Source organism: Pantherophis guttatus, chromosome 18 (genome assembly GCF_059756535.1).
Source record: "Pantherophis guttatus breed Tessera chromosome 18, ASM5975653v1, whole genome shotgun sequence".
Taxonomy (NCBI): Eukaryota; Metazoa; Chordata; class Lepidosauria; order Squamata; family Colubridae; genus Pantherophis; species Pantherophis guttatus.
In genome coordinates, this window is record NC_142080.1 from 14,445,673 (window position 1) to 14,465,584 (window position 19,912).

The window sequence follows — 19,912 nt, forward strand, 5'->3', positions numbered from 1 at the left end:
AGAAAACCCCTTGGAGGACAGAGTAGAACATGAAAGGGCGGAAGTGGCAATAGGCCACATCGAAGGGGAAGAAAAGATTCCAAAGGAGTATTGGGATCTCCAAGAAGTTTTTAGTGAAAAGGCCTTGGATGTGCTACCCCTCCACAGAGCTACGGACAGTACCATTGAAATACTCCCTGGGGTGAAACTCCCTAAGCCAAAGATCTACCCCATGACCCCTCGAGAACTAGGGGAATTGTGAAACTTCATTGATAAAAACCTAGAACGGGGCTCTCGGCTTGTCGTTCGTTCAGAACTGCGATAGGAAATAATCACCAGTAACACACAGAGAATCAGGGTTTACTTTGGCAATGATAAGCTTGCAGTCAAAAGTAAAGTACAAGTCGGTGTTTTGGTTCAAAGTCAGCGCTGGGTGTAATCACACCACAGCGCTATTTAACAAAAACTCAGCCCCTTAAACATACATCCGGTGATTATCAATCAAGCACCCCCCACTCCCTTAACAGTAACAGCTGCGAGCAGCGAGGACAGCAGAATCGGAGAGGCCCAGCAACGTCATCAATCATTGCCCTGAATGCTGCTATCCAGGAACTGTTTGTGTGTTCTCTGCGGCTGCTTATCTCCACTCCTTCGTCTCCCACACACCCCATTGATGGCGAGCTCCGGCAGGACTCGACAGGCGGCCCCCCCTACCAGGAGCTCACCTATAAATGGAAAGCATACAGATGTTAGTCACTGTTACGATCCTGCATTAGGTTTGGCTGGGTATTTCCGATGGAACCGTTGTATCAATCGGGCAGCGTGAACATCGGGTGCTGCCACCCACGAGGCCTGTGTTACAGGGTATCCTTTCCACCGCACAAGATATTGTAACATCCCCCTACGCTGCAAAGCCACAGGGAATCCTCACCTCTTGCGAAAAGGAACCAAGCGCTGACTTTCTCTCGGCTTGTCGTTCGTTCAGAACTGCGATAGGAAATAATCACCAGTAACACACAGAGAATCAGGGTTTACTTTGGCAATGATAAGCTTGCAGTCAAAAGTAAAGTACAAGTCGGTGTTTTGGTTCAAAGTCAGCGCTGGGTGTAATCACACCACAGCGCTATTTAACAAAAACTCAGCCCCTTAAACATACATCCGGTGATTATCAATCAAGCACCCCCCACTCCCTTAACAGTAACAGCTGCGAGCAGCGAGGACAGCAGAATCGGAGAGGCCCAGCAACGTCATCAATCATTGCCCTGAATGCTGCTATCCAGGAACTGTTTGTGTGTTCTCTGCGGCTGCTTATCTCCACTCCTTCGTCTCCCACACACCCCATTGATGGCGAGCTCCGGCAGGACTTATCCAACCAGCCAGACTAAGGGTGGCAGCACCTGTAATGTTCCGAGAAAAGAAAGATGGCTCCTTTCGTTTGGTAGTTGATTATAGAAATATCAATGCTATTTGCATGGAAAACGTTTACCCCCTGCCGCTCATGAAGGACATGCTAGCACACCTAGGAAAGGGGAAAATTTTCACCAAACTGGACTTACGAGAGGCATACTACAGAGTGAGAAGTAAGGAGGGGGATGAATGGAAAACCACGTTTAAGTGGCCCCTGGGATGTTTCCAGTTTTGAGTGCTCCCTTTTGGACTACAAGGAGCCCCTGCTGTGTTCATGCAATTGATTAACGAAGTACTGCATGAGCACCTGTATAAGGGAGTGCTGGTTTACTTGGATGACATTCTTATCTACTCTGAGAGCATGGACGACCATGTGAAATTGGTGCGAACTGTCTTGAAAAAACTCAGGGCTGCTGAACTATATGCCAAGCTCTTTAAATGCGAGTTCCACCAAAGCAAAATTGACTATCTTGGATATTGCATATCACTTGAGGGAATAGAGATGGACCCTGGAAAAGTTCGGGCAGTATTGTAATGGGCCGCGCCACGCACCTGCAAACAACTACAAAGTTTCCTCGGATTTGCTAACTTCTATAGACAGTTTATCCCCTCGTTCGCCAAAATCGCGCTGCCAATAACAAATCATCTGCAAACAAAAGGTGAAGTAAGACCAAAACCCTCACGGGCTCTTGAATGGACTATGGACTGTCAGGCAGCATTCAAAAAGTTGAAACGGTTGTTTGCTGCTGAACCAGTCCTCAAACATCCGGACATGGAAGAGCCTTTTGTAGTACAGGCAGACGCGAGCGACGTGGCAGTAGGAGCAGTACTTCTGAAGAAGAATGCAGAAGGGAAATTACAACCCTGTGCCTATACGTCCCGCAAATTGTCAGAGACCGAAAGAAGATGGGCCATATGGGAGAAGGAAGCTTTTGCAGTGCGATGGGCATTGTTAACGTGGAGACAATTTCTTGAAGGAGCTAAGCATCCTTTTGAAGTTTGGACTGACCATAAAAACTTGGAGGCTTTGAAAACACTGCATAAGCTGCCACCAAAGCACCAAAGCTGGGCTCAACACTTCAACTGTTTTAATTTCACTTTATGCTACCTTCTTGGTGGAAAGAACTTCATGGCGGATGCACTTTCCAGATTGCCTCAATACAACAGTACCAAGGAGGAAGTGGTTCGGCCTATCATACCTGTGACACAACTAGCAGCGCCAGTAACTACCAGAGCACAGTCGAGGGCCGATCCAGCCCTCTCAAGTGATTTGCTTCAGAAACTACAAGAAGCTCTAAAGACTGACGAATGGTTTCGAACCCACTCAAATGAATGTACACTCTGTGATGGACTAGCTTGGATTGGGACCAAATTGTATGTTCCGGCCAGTTTAAGAGTAGCGGTGTTGCAGCAAGCTCATGACGTCAAGACGGTGGGACACTTTGGATTTCTTAAAACTCTGCATCTCGTTAAAAGACAATTCTGGTGGCCTGCACTCAAAAAGGACATAGAGGCATATGTAGCTAGCTGTCCAGTGTGTGCCTCAGCTAAGAGACCTCCAGGGAAGCCACCTGGTTTACTTCAGAGTGTGGCAAGGTCAAATGCCCCTTGGAAAGAGATATCCATGGATTTTATTGTAGACCTGCCAGAGAGTGGGGGGTGCACAGTCTGTCAGCGTTTCGCTGGCATAGAGAGCAGAGAGAGAGAGAGAGAGAGAGATAAGCTCTGAACTTCTGCCTGCTAAATCCCTTTGATGTCCGGTTGTCGTGGAAATGAAGGGGGGAGACATTCCTGGGAAATGACAACGAGTCTGAAGAATGACTTGGAAGATAGCCAATGAGAAGCAGATATTTGGGGATTGGAAAGGGAGGGATTGGGGGGCAAAAGGTCAGTCTTGTCCGCATCGAGTCATGATCCAGTGGCTGTGCTCAATTAAAGAAAAGATTTCCTTAAAGATTGGCAGTTTGGAAATTCATTTATTTTGAGATAGCATCGAAGTCTGACACAGTCATTTGGACAGTAACGGATTTGTTTTCCAAACAAGTGCACTTCATCCCGTGTTCTAAAATCCCTTCAGCTAAAACCCTTGCAAAATTGTTTATTCAACATGTTTATCGATTACATGGGGCTCCAAAACGTATAATCTTGGATAGGGGTGTGCAATTTACCTCCAACTTTTGGAAGGAGTTTTTAGGGTTAATAGGCTCCACCCAGGGGTTAAGCTCCACTCACCACCTCAGACAAATGGGGCTTGTGAGAGAACCAATGCCGTGTTAGAACAGAACCTGAGATGTTACATACATTACCAGCAAGACAACTGGGTGGACTTATTGCCATTTGCGGAGGTGGCTCCATACATAGCAGCACCGGTTTCATTTCATTTAAGGTGGCCTCTGGCCAAGAGTTTGTGCCAATTCCAGAGCTACCACAGGATAACCCATAGAACCCCTCTTTGATTGAGTGGATCGAACAGCTACGGGGTACTTGGGCAGTAACTCGAAAAGCTTTAGATGACGCACACCGAGCACATAAAGCCCAAGCTGACAAAAAGAGATGCCCGGCACACGTTTACAAAGTGGGTGATATGGTTTATCTTTCCACCAAATATTTACAGACTCGGACCAAAGTATGTGGGGCCTTTCCCAATCACTAGACTCATCAACCCAGTCACAGTTGAATTGAAATTGCCAAAAAATTTGAGACGAATCCACCCTGTGTTTCATGTTAGCTTACTGAAACCGGAACCGTCCCCTTTGCGTCCGAACCAGGACTCTCCTCCGGTCCCCATACTGATAGAAGGGGAACAACATTTTGAAGTTAAGGAAATCTTGGATTCTAGGAAGCATCACGGTAAAGTGCAATATTTGGTGGCTTGGAAGCATTTCCCATTGTCTCAAGCTGAATGGGTGAATAAACATGATGTCCAGCCACCAAAGAAAATTCAGTTGTTTCACACCAAATATCCTGATAAACCCTAATTTCTGTGTTATGTTGTTTTCTCTTTCCCTATTTAGGACTAACATCTCTTCTGCAGAGGGCCGAATGTTAGCCTCCGCCTTTTCTGCTTTGGCTGCCATAGTAACGGGAGGGGGGAGAGCAGGTAGCATGGGGGGGGAAGCGTCCTGGAGGAAAACGAAACCAATAGTTAAACCACTGGACTGTATCTTTGATACAGTCGTGTATCAATGGTCGTGGCATTCCTGATTGATGACGCTGCTTGATGTGTGCTTCCACCTGACCCCTGGGAGACCTTTGGATTGGATGATTTACGGTGGACAGTGGGAGGGGATGCTTTCGATATGCACTTTCTCTATAAACAATGGAGTTTGGGTCATTCTTTCCTGGACTTTGAAGGAAGCACACCTGACATAGGAGGAGGAGGAGGAGGAGGAGGAGGAGGAGGAGGAGGAGGAGGAGGAGGAGGAGGAGGAAGAAAAAGAAAAAGGATTGTGGGGTTCTTGATGCTCTCTGAGCTTGGATATTTTCTTGCAGACGTTTCATGACCCAAGTAGATAACATCATCAGTGCCAGAAGGAAGTGGGGTCTCTGTTTCTATATAAGTGGCTGGGCATTTCAGTGTTGGAGGGAGTGTTGTTTTCTTCCTTTTATTTTCCTTATTAGGCAGGGTCACGTGATCCCCTTTTGTGACCGTCTGACAAGTCCATAGGGAAGCCAGATTCACTTAACAGCTCTGCTACTAACCTAACCCCTGCAGAGATTCCCTTAACAACTGCGACAAGAATAGTCGTAAAATGGGGGGAAATTCACTTAACAACTCTCTTGCTTAGCAAAAGACATTTTGGGCTCGGTTGCAGTCGTAAGTGGAGGACTACCTGTAATCACAACACCTGTAATGTCTGTGTGTGCATAATACAATAGTATACTGTACTATACTATATGATGTAATACTATTATTGCATTCCATTGTATTGTACTGTATAGTAGGATAGTCCAGTACAGTACAGTACAGTAGAATAATATCAATTATAGTAAAGTATAATATAGTATAATAACATTATAGTTTATATGATATAATGATATGATATGATATGATATGATATGATATGATATATGATATGATATGATAAGATATGATACGATATAATATAATATAATATAATATAATATGTTATAGAAGACATTGTTATTGTGGACATGAGGACTAGAAACCTTACCAAGAAAGCGGCCCCTTTATAAAAAAAAAAGGAAGCTCTATAGTTCATTGGCTTGTTGCCTTGTTTTCCCCAGATGAATAAATGCAAGCAAAACCTTCCTGCGATGTTGGATCAGATGCTGGGATTCCTGAGGAGCCGGAACTCTTCCCATCGCGAGGCAGCTGCCCTCTTAATTGGTAATCACCAATGCCAACTCTGGAAGGAGGGCAGGAAAACCCACGACAGGCGGGCGGCCTTGTCACCAAAAGGATCTATGCAGAATTAAGCCATGTCGCTTAATCAGACTGGAAGCTGCTCTTATACCGTGTGGCTTCTCCGGAACGGCTACGATCGCGCAACAGTTTCTCAGGCAGTTCCTGCCCTCTTTCTTAAGGGTATCGCTGCCGTTGTTAAGTTAGCCACATGGTTGTTAAGTGAATCTGGCTTCCTCCCGGATTTGGCTCATCCGAAGATCGCAAAAAGTGATCTTTGACCCCCAAGACACTGTAAGCGTCATAAATACGAGTCGGTTTGCCAAGCATCCGGATTTTGATCTTGATGTGGCAACGCTTCTAAGTGTGAAAAGCAGTCGTAAGTTCCTTTTTTCAGTGCCATTGTAACTTTGAATGGTCACTAAATGAACTGTTAGAAGTCGAGGACTACCTGGCCTGTATCCCTCTCTCTTGTATAGGCAAACCCACAGCCGTGGCTTTTTCTCTGGAAATATTTCCAGCTGGCCTCCCATTCTAGTATTAACTGGATTCAAGGCTGCTTAGATTTTTTTCCAAGATGATGGTTGTTTGCACAGTCCTAGAACATAAAGTAATAGAGTTGGAAGGGACCTTAGAGGTCTTCTAGTCCAACCCCCTGCTAAAGCAGGAGACCCGATTCCATTTCAGACCAGTGGCTGTCCAATCTCTTCGTTAATCTCTTCTTGAAAGCCTCCAGTGAGGCCTGGAGACAAAAACAGAGGAAGAACGGCTACCCCTCGTCCTTCTTATTATTAGACAGACCCAATCCCTGGAACCATCCCGTAAAGTCCCAAAGCGACTCTTCCAAGTGGAAACCAATGAATTGCGCGTTTTTTTCCTGAATCAGTCGATTTAGCCGTCTCTGTTAACCCCACCAACGTTTTCTTTTTACGTGCCCAGGCTGCTGCGCGCAATACATGCAACGGGAAGTGATGACTTCAAAACAAATGAAAGAAGTTTTCCTGGGTGAGTTTCAAAGTTCCCTCGCTTGAAACAAGGAGTTTTTCTCCAGAAGCTCTGTCGCTGATCAGGGCTGGTTCTCACGGTTGATCCCGGAAATCCTTTGTTTTCTGGATTCGTTTCAGGTCTCCAGGATCTGCAAGGCGATTCCGAAGCCTCAGTGGCTCAGGCTGCAGCTGACTCAATGCAAGAAATCTTTCGGCAGTGTGGCCATCAGATCAAGCCGGGTCTTTTTTTTTTTTTTTTATTGAAAAGGTTTTTCAAATACAAATTTTCCCCCTTTCCCCCCCCTCCTCCCTAACCCCCCTCACCCCCCCTTCCCCTTTGACTTCTTCATAATAAAACCCAAATTCATAACAGATTATATCATACTTTGCTATCCACTTACTCCATCTCCATATACTGACCCTTTCTTTCTAATAAAATTATCATACCCCCCTTATACTATGCTGTAATATGCATTTCAAAGTGACATTCTATTATAACAATATCTAGTAACTCCTGATTTAACATAATGATATTATTATATCTCCCAATTTAACAATTTCCGCTCGTGATCTACCCTTTTACTACCCCCCATACGATATAACATTTCAAAACATACTTCCACTCTAAAACTATTCAATAAATCCTAATTTAACACTTATTCAATTCAACTACCCATTTCCTTCCCCCCCTTCATTACATACATTCACATCTAAACATAATATCCCTTTTCTTTAAACTAAACAATCCGTAACCTATCCTATCTCCACCCACTTTCCTACAAAATTACCATAATTATTCTTAATATCTTTATTCTTCTGCCCACTCCCCTAGAAGAATATTCCCTTATGTAAATAAAATCCTAAAAGAAAAAAAAAACTTTTTGCTTGTAATCCATATAACATCTTCTGTAATATCCTTCAACTGGATGATAAATTCCATCACCCATGTTAGGGTAACATCGCATCCTTATTCCAACAGTATTTTCAGAATCTTCAATTACCATCTGCCCCCATCAGTAACGAATATCTTCATATTGGAAGAAAGAAACAAAAAAAGCCCCCAACAACCACCCGAGTGACTTTATAATTATATTCCGTATAATGTTTATGGAGGTGTCTTTTATCCAGATTATTAATTCCAACCATCGTAATAGGGTAACAACCAGATCTTCTGCGTGCCCCAATCCAGTAAATCTCTTGCCATATAACTCGACATACACGTAATATATTTATCCGGAAATCCAAAAATCAAACAAGATGTTTCCAACCATTCAATTTAAGGTCTTTTTCACATCCCAAAATAATTCAGTACTGCAGAGATCTGCCCTATCCTCAGGATAAAATAAACCAATACTTTGCCAATTATCTTTTCATATATTCAGTCCTCTCATAAGTAACTGGCATTACTGTTGTTTAGTTTAAAAGTTTTTATGTTTGTGAGACCTACTTCTTCTTTTCTTGACTTTTTGTAGGTTGGATCTCCATCCTAAATTCCTTTCTGTAGATTGTATATCAACTATTTGGTTTTGCTGGTGTATAACTTGATCCTGTTGGGTTTGCTTTTGTGGCTGAGATCTTTCTGGTTCTGTAAATTGTATATCAACTAATTGACTTCCATGCTGGTTTGTGGTTTGACAAATCATTGCAATAGGATCCGGAACCGCCTCTCTTATATTAAATAATCCAGCTGAGACCTCTGAAAAAGAATCCAAAAGCGGCTCATCTGTGGAGACCTCTTTAACTTGTTGTTTCTTCATTGTCTCCATCTCCTTCTGCTTTTCTTGAATTTCTGTCTCTTGTTGATTTTGCTTTTTAAGTACCTTATGATAAAATTCTTCCGCTTTTTCAACAGTATTTATCTGATATCTTATTCCTTGATATCTCAGTATTATACCCACTGGGACATCCCACCTGAATAGAATATTTTGTCTTCTTAACTCAGTCACCAATAGACCAAATTTCTTTCTATCTCTTACCATCTTAGGCGGCAATTCCTTATATATCCAGATTTTTCTCCCATTCAGTTGTAAAGTAGAATTAAAAGATTTTTGCACAATATCATTCCTTATCTCTTTGTCTGTAAAGTAAATCACCACATCTCTAGGCAGTTGCCTTTGTTTTGCAATCCAGGAATTCACTCTATAAGCCTTATTAATTTTACTGAATACCTCCTCAGGATGAACCTTTAAGATCCCAGCCAAAACTTGAGCAGATGTTTTTCTTAAATCATCACTATTATTTTCCTGTAAGCCTCTAATTTTGATCGCAAATTCTGTAATTCTGTATTGCAGCATTACAACCTCTCTTTCAATTCCTTGCTTTATATCTTCTGCATTATAAGTCTTGTGACCAGCTTCCTTTTTAGACTTTAGTTCTGAGCTATTATCTCAAATATTTATTAAGTCCTTTTCAATTCTTAATATTTTATTGTCCAAATTATCAATTTTCTCCATTTTAGACTCTAGCAATTTAATATTTGTATCCAACTTTATAACAATTTCTGAAAAACCATTAGTCACTGTTACAATCTTTTGTTGCAAATTGTCATACTTTTGTTGTATCATTTCTTTAATTTCCTGCCTTAAATTTTCAAATTTCTGGTTCACAGTCTCATAACATTTTGCCATTTCCTCCTGAATAAATTCTTTTAAATTAAAACCATTCTGCAAAGTCTGTAGGCTCAGAGCTTGCTCAAACAGTTGTGAGTGGGGGAGCACCCCCCCTTCTTGTCTATCAGATTTCATTAGTAACGCCATCCTTCCAGCAAGCTGTTCTTTTTTACCCCCCAAACAAGATCAAGTACAAATCTCCAAGAAGAGAGGAACTTAAAATAATTCTTTTTCTTTCAAATTGTAGCCAGCAGTATATATTCCGCTACTTTGTATCTGTTATGGAAGGACTCTTAGTTTCAGCTTTCTTCTACTTCTCAAGCCTCAGCGGCCATTTTAAAGCTTTTTTTTTTCCTCTTTCACTTTAAAATGCTTGTAAATTCATTAAGGATACTTGCGATTTAGGGTCCAAAATCCAAGTCTCATCTTTTTTAATAAGTCCATCTGTTAGTTTCATTAGTTAATCCGGTTCCAGCGCCTAGCTCTGCAAAAAAAGCAGATTGCACTTGATGCCCGGAGCGGCGGCAAGGGACAATAGGGCGCTCCAACCTGCCCATCCCCAAGAGTTAAAAAACACTCTGGGGACTTCGCAGAGGGCTCCACCCACCCCCGCCCGCTCAGACTCACATTTCCATCAGGAAATGGAGTTTTTCGAGCCGCCTTTCAGATGTAAAGGCGGCTCTTTTACAGGCAACGGGGCGGCAGTCACGGAGGACCGTCTGGTGGCGCCGGAAGCCAGACAGGAAGCCCATCAATCCGGATCTTATTAGTAGTCAACTCCTCTCCAAAGTCATCAGGAGGATCTCCGAGACCAAGCAATAATAGTGTCAGGTTCCGATGTTATCTCAAATAATTTTCATTCTCAAACACAAAGTCTTTAATGAAATCTCTTATTTATTGAAGAATAACGATCTAGTCCTGAACTCATTTGCAGCCGAAACTGATCCTCTGATCCCAAACCCCTCCCTTTCCGTTTCTCAAATCTCAGTGTCTCATTGGCCACCTTCCAAGTCCATCTTTCATCTCAACTACTTCAAGTCACAGGAATTCCCTCCTCCCCCCATCACCTAGGTGACATTATCTGCCAGGGGAAAGAACTGGGTGAAAAGTCAAGCTACTACTTCTAACAGGCTCTTTCTCTTTCATTCTTTTTTCCCCACTCATTCATGTCAGCGCTGGGGAAATCATAGTTTGGAGCGCTGACAAATAGTTTAATAATTTAATAGATTTCTTTATTGTCATGGCACCTCATAGAATGAAATTAAGTGCCATCTTCACTGTATATTATACTTTTTATATTATATATTATATATATAATATAATATATATATATATATACATATATGCATATTCTTTCTAGCCAGGTTTTACCTACGTAAACTTAGTTGTTCTACAGCCCTAGGTTCTGTGAAATCTCATTCACAAGTTTCTGGGCCTTTTTTCTGCTGACAAACTGCAACTCTGTGTTGCTCTCTGGGAGACAGAAAAAAAAAAGATATATATATCTATACACCAGCCTGAAGATGACGAATGAGACTTCGTCGAAACGTCGCCAAGACACTTCCAATTTTACGTGGGAGAAGACCCGAATAACCAAAGACCTACATACAAACACCCACGAAAACCTGAGAAAACATATATATATATATATATATATATATATATATATATTTTAAATACTTTATTGAATTTTCCAATTTTTAAAAAGACAATGTACAATCACAATCTTGATCCGAGGTGCAATGTTTACACATTTCATAGATCAAACATTAAATGAATTCCATCCATAGCTATACAATATGCAGTTCTATACAATTCTCTACATTTCTATACAATTAAGTCCATTTCGGGTGTCTAACAAATCGTAGCCTATTATCATATTTTTATCCTATTCTTTAACCAGTTATACCAAATTCCCCATACTTCGTAGTACTTAAAATTCTCTTCATTTTTTAGCTCGCTCGTCAATTTGGCCATCTCTGCGCACTCTAGAATTTTATTTATTAATGTTTCTTCAGAGGGGGTAGAGTTGGATTTCCAGAGTTTCGCAAAGGCTAATCTAGCCGCAGTAATAATTTGAATTGCCAGTTGGGTTTTATTGTTGTCGAGGCCATCTTCAATCATACCTAAGAGGAAGGATTCTGGGGCCAGGGCTATCTCTTGTCCCATTATTTCCGAGAGCCAGAGTCGAATCTTTAACCAAAACTTTTTGGTCTCAGGGCAAGTCCACCACAGATGGTAAAAGGTGCCGACCGTCTTTCCACATTTCCAACATAAAGCAGAAGAATTTGGAAATATTTTGGCCAGCCTGTCCGGGGCTAGGTACCACCTATGCAGCATTTTGTAGTGATTTTCCCTGAATGTTACCGATTTCGTTATTTTGAGATTTCTGTTCCAAACTATCTCCCAGTCATTGAAATTAAGGCCATATCCTAAATTTTTCTCCCAAATGCTTAGCTGATTTTTAGCTATCTTCTCGGCTCTATCCTCATCTAATATAAAGTTATAGATTTTCGATAGCATTTTCTTATCTGGTCCCCAAATAATTTTGTCAAAATATCCATATTTCATTTCAATACCACATTTATCTCTATCTTCTTGAAATCTAGACTTAATCTGAAGATATTTCCACCAATCTAGAATAAACCCCTGGTCCCTCAGTACTTCCAAGGGTTTGAGCTTCCCTTCTTCATCCAAGATATCCTTATATGTGCCCATTTTATAGTTCTCTCTTCTATTTGGGGCCACTAGAGCATCCATAATCGACAACCAGCTAGGAACCTTGGTATATATCTTCTGTCTAATTTCCAGCCACGTACGAATCAATGTCTCTCTAATTTTATGTTTATGGAAATGAGTTTTCTTCCTATCCTTTATATCCCAGAGGTAAGCATGCCATCCTTCAAGGAGATCGTGTCCTTCTAGTGTTAAGATTCTACCTTCTTGTAATTTGATCCACTCCTTTATCCAAATTATTTTTGCCGCCTTTTGATATAATTCCCAGTCAGGGAGCCCGAACCCTCCCAAATTTCTTTTGGGAGAAAGAAAGAAAGAAATATATATATATATATATATATATACCCTATAAAAATAAAACAAAAACACACCTCCCTCACATTGTATGCAATTGAATTGAAAACCCCTGATATTGCATTAATATTGCACTCAACAGTAGAATTCAATACAGTTACTGCTCTGGGATAGAAGCTGTTTCTCAGCCTATTTTTCCTTGTTTTTATTGTCCTGTACCGTCTGCCAGATGGTAATAGTTCAAAAAAGGGGGCCCAGGATGAAATGGATCCCTAAAGATGTTTATTTATTTATTTATTTATTTATTAGTTCAATTTATATGCCGCCCTTCTCCAGAGAAGCATTAAGCAATAGCCTTCATACTTTTGTATATACCTGTTTAATAGGGCTTTCGGGGGGCCCCTAAGCGGTGTTCTTTTTTATACAAAGTCAGCTTATTGCCCCCACAATCCGGGTCCTCATTTTACCTACCTCGGAAGGATGGAAGGTTGAGTCAACCTTGAGCCTGGTGAGATTTGAACTTGCAGTAATTGCAGGCAGCTGGTGTTACTTAACAGTGCTTTAGTCTGCTGTGCCACCAAAGCCCAGGATGAAATGTATCCTTAAGGATGTTTTGAACTTTCTTAAGGAGGCGGGAGCTATAAAGCTCTTCCAAAGTGGGGAAGGGGCAACCCATGACCCTCTGGGCACCTGCCTTCCAGCTGGTCTTTGGGGAAAGCGAGGAAGCGTGAAGATAATTCTTACATCGCGAAGGACCACGAAGGAACGTCGCAGAAACAAGACCTGGCAGGGAGATTGTGGAAACAGGCCCTGGAGATAGACAGAACAATTTAATGTCAGAGAGAGGAGAAGGTTCCACGAGAAGGTCACAGAGCCACAGGTGCTATTGGAGAAGGGTGGTAGCAACCATCAACCATCGATGATATCTGGAACATCTCCACTCTTGCTCGTCTTCCAACAGAAATAGGAACGCCTAGAGTAGGGCAGATGCAGAGAGCTGAACACTCCGTGGGGGGAGATCTAATGTCCTCCAAAAAGATGCTCATTATTATCCACATAGATGGAGCATTGAATAAAACCCTTCGGGAAAACCTCTGGATCCCAAAGGCGTCTTCCCATGGGCCCTGATCTCCTTTGGAAAGCATGCGACGTTTCTCAACTTAGTTTGTTAAGCCAGAAGGTGGCCGAGCACTGGTCCCCTCCTCATATCTGTTCCTGGCAGTCCTTTCAACTTTCAGCCCTGAATGAGCCCAGCCTCATAGGTTGTAAGTTGGACCGGTCATAAACCAGATCACCCTGGGTCCGTGATCGATTTAATGACCTTTGAATGGATTATGGGAGTTGTTCAAAAGTACAGACGTTGTAAATAATCATATATTCATCTGCCTCTCCTAGGGGAAATTGTTTTTAAGAATAGAAGAAGAAGAATAGAATAGAGCTGGAAGGGACCTTAGAGGTCTTCTAGCCCAACCCCTGCTCAAGCAGAAGAACCTATGCTATCTCAGATAAATTTCTCTTCTTAAAAGCCTCCACTGATGAAGCACCCACAACTTCTGGTGGCAGGCTGTTCCACTGGTTAATTGTCTTCTTTGTTAAGAAGACAATTAACACCATTGTTAAGTAAATCACTGCAGTTGTTAAATCAGTAACAAGGTTGTTAAGTGAATTAGCTTTGCTGGTCAGACGGTCGCAAAAGGGGATCATGTGATCCCGGGACACTGCAACCGTCATAGGTACATGCCAAGCATCTTTTGATCCTCTGACCGTGGGGATATTTCAAGGGTCCTAAGGGTGAAAAATGGTCATCAGCCACTCTTTTTACTGTTTTCACTTCAAAGCGTCACTAAATGAATGGTTGTAAGTCGAGATCTGCCTAATACTTAACCCAGGTAGTCCTCAACTTACGACCACAATGGAGCCCAACATTTCTGTGGCTAAGTGAGACATTTGTTAAGTGAATTTTGCCTCATTTTACGACCTTTCCGGCCACTGAATCACTGCACTTGTTAAATTAGTCACACCGTCGTTAAGCAAATCCAGCTTCCCCATTGACTCGGCTTATCAGAAAGTGACAAAAGTTGATAGCATGACCCAGGGACACTGCGACCGTCGTAAATGTGAATCAGTGGCCAAGTGTCTGGATCTGGATTGTGTGACCCTGGGAAATGCTGTGGAAAACGGTCCTAACTCACTTTTTTCAGTGCCATTGTAACTTTGAATGGTCACTAAATGAACTGTTGTAAGTCGAGGACTACCTTACCCCAAGGCTTTCCTTTCTTTTCGTTCTCCACTTTCCGTTTCCTTTCTTTTCGTTCTCCACTTTCTGCCAAGTCTTTCCAAATTCTTCCAGCAGATGGTGGCATAATCTTACGAGTCTTCCCTCAGCCAAGTTCTGTAAAAAAATACTAACCAGAATTTGATTTTGCAATTTTGGAATTTCCCGATATATACGGCATACCTTGTTTGGACTTTCTGAACATGTCCCGGTCAGTTTCTCAGCATGATCGGTTTTTCTTCGCCTCCTTCCAGATTTCTTTCTTTCTTTTTTAAAATCGACCTCTTTCCCTACTTCCTGGTTGTTGGTCTCTCAGCCCCTGAAGACTTCCTGACCAGGCTGTGATTTTAGAAGGCCAGAAAAAGGCAGATGGGTGCTGCCATCTGCTGAAAAAGAGACCACTTGGAAACCAAATTATATTTCAGAAAAACTGCTCGGAAGAGGAATGTTGGGAGTGCCTCCTAGGAGAATTCCTACATCAGTTTAGGAGACATAATAGGAAGCGTGCCTTCAATTTCTCCCTAATTCCTTCTCTGTCGGTGCTAACGAAAGACAAAGAGAAGGAAGTGAAAGGTTAATGTTGATTGAATGAAGGCCAATCTATGCGTCCCAGGATAATGTCTATGGAGACTCTCAGTCATCCAAGTCACGGTTGTCCCAAAGGTGCCTTTTCAAGAGGCAACTGGACACTCTCGGTTTTTCTTGGAAGGTGTTTTGCTTCTCATCCAAGAGAGCTGAAGAAGCTTCTTGGATGAGAAGCGAAATGTCTTCAAAGGAAAACCAGAAAGTCCAGTTGCCTCTTGAAAAAAACCCTTTGGGAGTCCCAGGATAATGTTGCAAGGTCCGATCTGGGTCAGTCTTCTGAGTTTATGGACCTGTGCTGGAGCCCATCTTCAGGGATCTTCTCTCTACTGGAATATGGGCTATTCTACGCTTCATTTTTATATGGTGCCTTCCTATTGAGTGCTATGATGATGGCCGGTGATTGGCTGTTGTTTCCTTATGCTGCCGAGCCCTCGGCTCCTAAGTATCTGAGAAGCTGGTGGGAAATCAGCCCTCCAATTGACTGGAAGGGACCTTGGAGGTTCTAGTCCAGCCTGTTGGTCAAGTGCAGGAAAACCTATACCATTTCAGATAACTGACTGTCTAGTCTCTTCTTAAATGGAGGGAAACTCATCAAGGAGAGAAGCAACCTAGAACTAAGGAGAGATTTCCTGACCATTAGAACATTCACCCAGTGGGACAACTGGCCTCCAGAAGTTGAAGCTGAAGTTGAAACTCCAACAACACTAGAAGCTTTTCAGAAGAGATTGGTCGGAGATGATTGGTCTGAGATGATTGTAGGGTCACCTGCCTGAGCTAGGGGTTGGACTAGAAGACCTCCAAGGTCCCTTCCAACTCTCTTATTCTGAAATAACTGGAGAATTCTACTCAGTTCAAAGTTCAACTGATTAAGACAATAGCTGTGACTCGTGGAAACAGCAGATAATTTGGCTCAGCGAGGACATTCAAAATACCCAAAGACATTATTAATAGGGTATATCCCTCACAGACGCTGGCACCCTGAACGTAACCCGATCTCATATTGTTGTTTGACTTATTAGCGTTTATTTCATGTCTAAAGTCTCTTCCAGTAATGAAACTATTTTTGTCCAATCCAGAAAATGTTCAGCAAGTGAATGGCAGCTCAAATCTCTGGAGAAAGAGCAGACACCTTGATGTGCTGTGTAACCCCGTGAGAAAGAAGGAATGGTTAGGTGCAAAACTGATCGTAGGTGTCAGCTTTGGAAGCCATATTAGGCCGGAAGCTTCCATGCTGCCACCATCTCATGTGTGGGTAAGTAGGATGGGGAGGGTATAGTAGAGAGGTTGCCTGTAGACATAATAGCATTCTTCCTGTTGGTCAAGGTCAGGGCGATCCTGCATCTGGAGAAGGAGTGGTCGGAGTGAGGTCTCGAGACGGGACAGATGGTGATTGGGGCATGGGATCAACTGAGGACTGAGGGGATGGTTTTGGGGGTTTCGATTTACTGAGGGAAAACCTGGACCTCTCAGATTCGGGTTTTCCCAGATGTGCCAGTTTACCTATCCTAGTAAAGAGAAGTTTGGAAAATGATTGCTTCAGAGTCTTTAATTGGAGTTGGGGGTTTTCTGGAACATTGACTATTTCCTGCCTGAGAAGTAGTTTGGAGTGGAAGACCTCCAAGGCAGGGGTGAAATGCTACCGGTTTGGGCAGGTGAGAACGAACCGATAGTAATAATTGCTACCGTTTGCCTGAACCGGTAGTTTAAAAATGCTTTAAAAAGTACAACAATCAGCTGTACCGGGCAATACCGGAGCTTTCTATTTACTTTTTTTAAAGCATTTTTTTACTACCAATCAGCTGTGAGAAAATCAGCTGTGCCTGATTGTCTGTGAGGTTTCTGCTTGTTGCAGGGACCATTTTGTGTGAAGTCCATCTGCTTTTGCATTGTGTGTGAGTTAGTTGTCCAGTCACGCCCACCCGGTCAACTGCCCACCAAGCCACGCCCACAGAACCGGTAGGGAAACTTTTTGAATTTCACCACTGCTCCAACATCCAACTCGGTTATTCTGTGAAAAGCACCTTTGGCTTAATTCTGTAGACACGCTGCTCCTGGAAACATCCCCTCCCTTGATCCGTTCTGCGTTCCCTGGCACTTCCGGTGGTGCAGAGGCCCTCCTTGAGGGATGGCCCACTGAACTCTCAGCCACGGAGGGTGTGGTGTGGCTTGCCAACTCCTCAGCAGATGTGGCAGGGAAATGGCCAACCTGCCTGGGCTTCCTGTGCCTTAAAAAGTAAACTTCGGGAGGCTTCCGGTTGGTACCGCAGGCGTCGTGGACGATCTCTTCGGACCGCCAGCCCCGCAATTTCATAAAAGCCACTCTGACAGTGTCAAGCAGCTGTCTAGTGGCTTGAAAACCTCTCCATCAGGAGAAGAAGGAGAGGAGAGCCGGTGGGTGCGAGTAGAGCTCCCCGAAAGCTCTCTGGAATAATTCCAGAGGCTTGGAGGGTGAGAGCTCCCCGGTCAGCCCACTAAAAAGCTCTGGATCCAGGACATCTCTGTTTAAAAAGAGCCAGACACCGCGACCAATCCTGCAGGCAAAAGTGAGTTTGATTGAATACAAGCGCAGGTAGAGCCGAAACAGGAGAACAAGCTTTACAAGTAACAGTGCTTAACCCCGGATTTACATTGTTTCTAATTGAATCTCTTTGAGTTGGAGGCTGAAGATGGCACCTTTGTTATGGGTGTGAAAGTGAAAGTTAGAAACGAAAGTGTTTATTGAGAATGTTGCACTTTGAGAGTGGAGCTGCTGGGAACTGAGAGCTTGTGGAGAAAAGACTATTTTGCTTGATAAATTATAGACTATAAATTACAAGCTTTTGAAAATTGTTCAAGGGACTTTGTGGCTGTGAAAGGAAAAAAGACTTTAAAAAAAAAAAGATGGCTTCTAAACAAGTTAAGCCAGGAGCTTCTAGAAGTGGAGGAGGTTCTCCAGTAGTATCAGTAGTGACACAGAAAGCACAACTTCCAGCTGATTCACAGAGTCAGGAGGCTTCTTTTAATGAACTCAAAGAATTTATATAAGAAGCCATGAATAATCAAGCTGCAGCTATGAATAACCTAACAGTAAATTAAAGAAATTTGAGGAGGATATAAAGTCAATTAAAGAAGTTGTTGAAGAAAAGCATCATGAAATAAGAGTTGATATTGTTTTAGCAGTTTCAGGATTGGCAAAACTTATTATTCAAGTGGATGAGAGAGTGGAAGAAATCAATGAAGCCAATCTGAACTTGGAAAACAAAGTAGGAGATATTATGACTAAAACAGAGAAGGTGGATGATGAATTGGTAATGTTACAATACAGATCTATGGAATTTGCCCTGAGACTGATAGGGCTAAAAGAAAATAGTCAGGAAAATTTAAAGGATATTTGTGCAGGAGCAATTGCAGGGCTAATCAAAGAAAGTCCAGATGATGTGGCAAGCCGAATTGATAAAATCTACAGGGTTAATTCCTGGATGGCAAGACAAAGGCAGTTGCCAAGAGATGTGGTGATTTATTTCACAACCAGGAGGATCAGAAATTACATCTTACAAGCTTCCTACAAGAATAAGGTTCAAGTGGCTGGACAAGAAGTGGTGGTTCTGAAAGAGATTCCTCCAAAAATGTTAAGAAGCAGAAAGGACTTTGGCTTTTTGGTAAACGAACTGAGAAACCAACAAGTGCAGTACAGATGGGATGTTCCAACTGATCTAATAGTGAATTATAGTGGAGAAAGATACCGATTAAACACGGTTTGGAAGGCAAAAGATTTCTATGTTAATGTTTTAAAGGCTGGATATCCACCCTCAATGGGGGGGGGGGCAGAAAGAAAATGGAGTTGTTACAACAAGAGAAAGATGGAAAGCAGATACAAACTTATGCTGAAGTAGCAGCTGGAGGAATCATCATGGAAGAAGATCTGGATCTTGGGGGCCCACCCCCAACTCTGGAACCATTTAAGAAGGAAGAGCCAAGAGAAAAACGACTGACCTGAGCAACCTATAAATTTCAAGAACAACAATTAAAAGTGCAACAACTCCAAGATTTACCTCAAGAAGTTCAAAAAACAGAAGCAGTAAGGCCAAAGATGGCAACTAAATTCCTATCTTGGAATGTTAATGGTTTAAATTCACCACAAAAAAGAAAGAAAGTATTTCATTATTTGAAACAATTTAAGAACGATGTTATTTGTTTGCAAGAAACACACATTAGACTATCAGACCAAAAATATTTGATAAATTCAAGATTAGGTACACACTTTGTGGCATCAGCGCCAGAGAAGAAAAATGGGCTAGTTATATATGTAAAGAAAGGATTAGTAGCTAATTTAATTGATATTCAAGGAAGATATATTGCAATTGAATTATTAACTCAGACTGGAAAAATGCTTTTAATTGGAATATATGCCCCTAATCAACAACAAGATAAGTTTTATAAATTTTTACACTCTAAAATAATACAGTGGGATTATAAAGCTTTTATACTAATGGGTGATTGGAATGGAGTAATAGATACACAGAAAGATAAAAAAAGTTTATCAAAGATCTCAGCACGTGTAACATTTTTCTCTGATAGACATCAATCCTTCTCCAGGATTGATTTCATACTAATCACAAATGATCTTATTTCTAGGGTGAAGAAGACGAAGATATGTCCAAGAACTCTAACTGATCATAGTCCGGTCTGGGTGGAA

At 42.2% G+C, this 19,912-nt stretch overlaps 1 long non-coding RNA gene across 1 annotated transcript; it reads right to left on the reverse strand.

Moving 5' to 3' along the window:
- Positions 1-323: 323 nt before the first annotated feature.
- LOC148111637 (uncharacterized) lies at positions 324-1,337 on the reverse strand. The gene is made up of 2 exons (XR_015730461.1): positions 911-1,337; positions 324-704 (listed from the first exon to the last, which is right to left on the reverse strand). It is a non-coding gene; the product is annotated as an uncharacterized LOC148111637 (long non-coding RNA).
- Between the last annotated feature and the right edge of the window lie 18,575 nt (positions 1,338-19,912).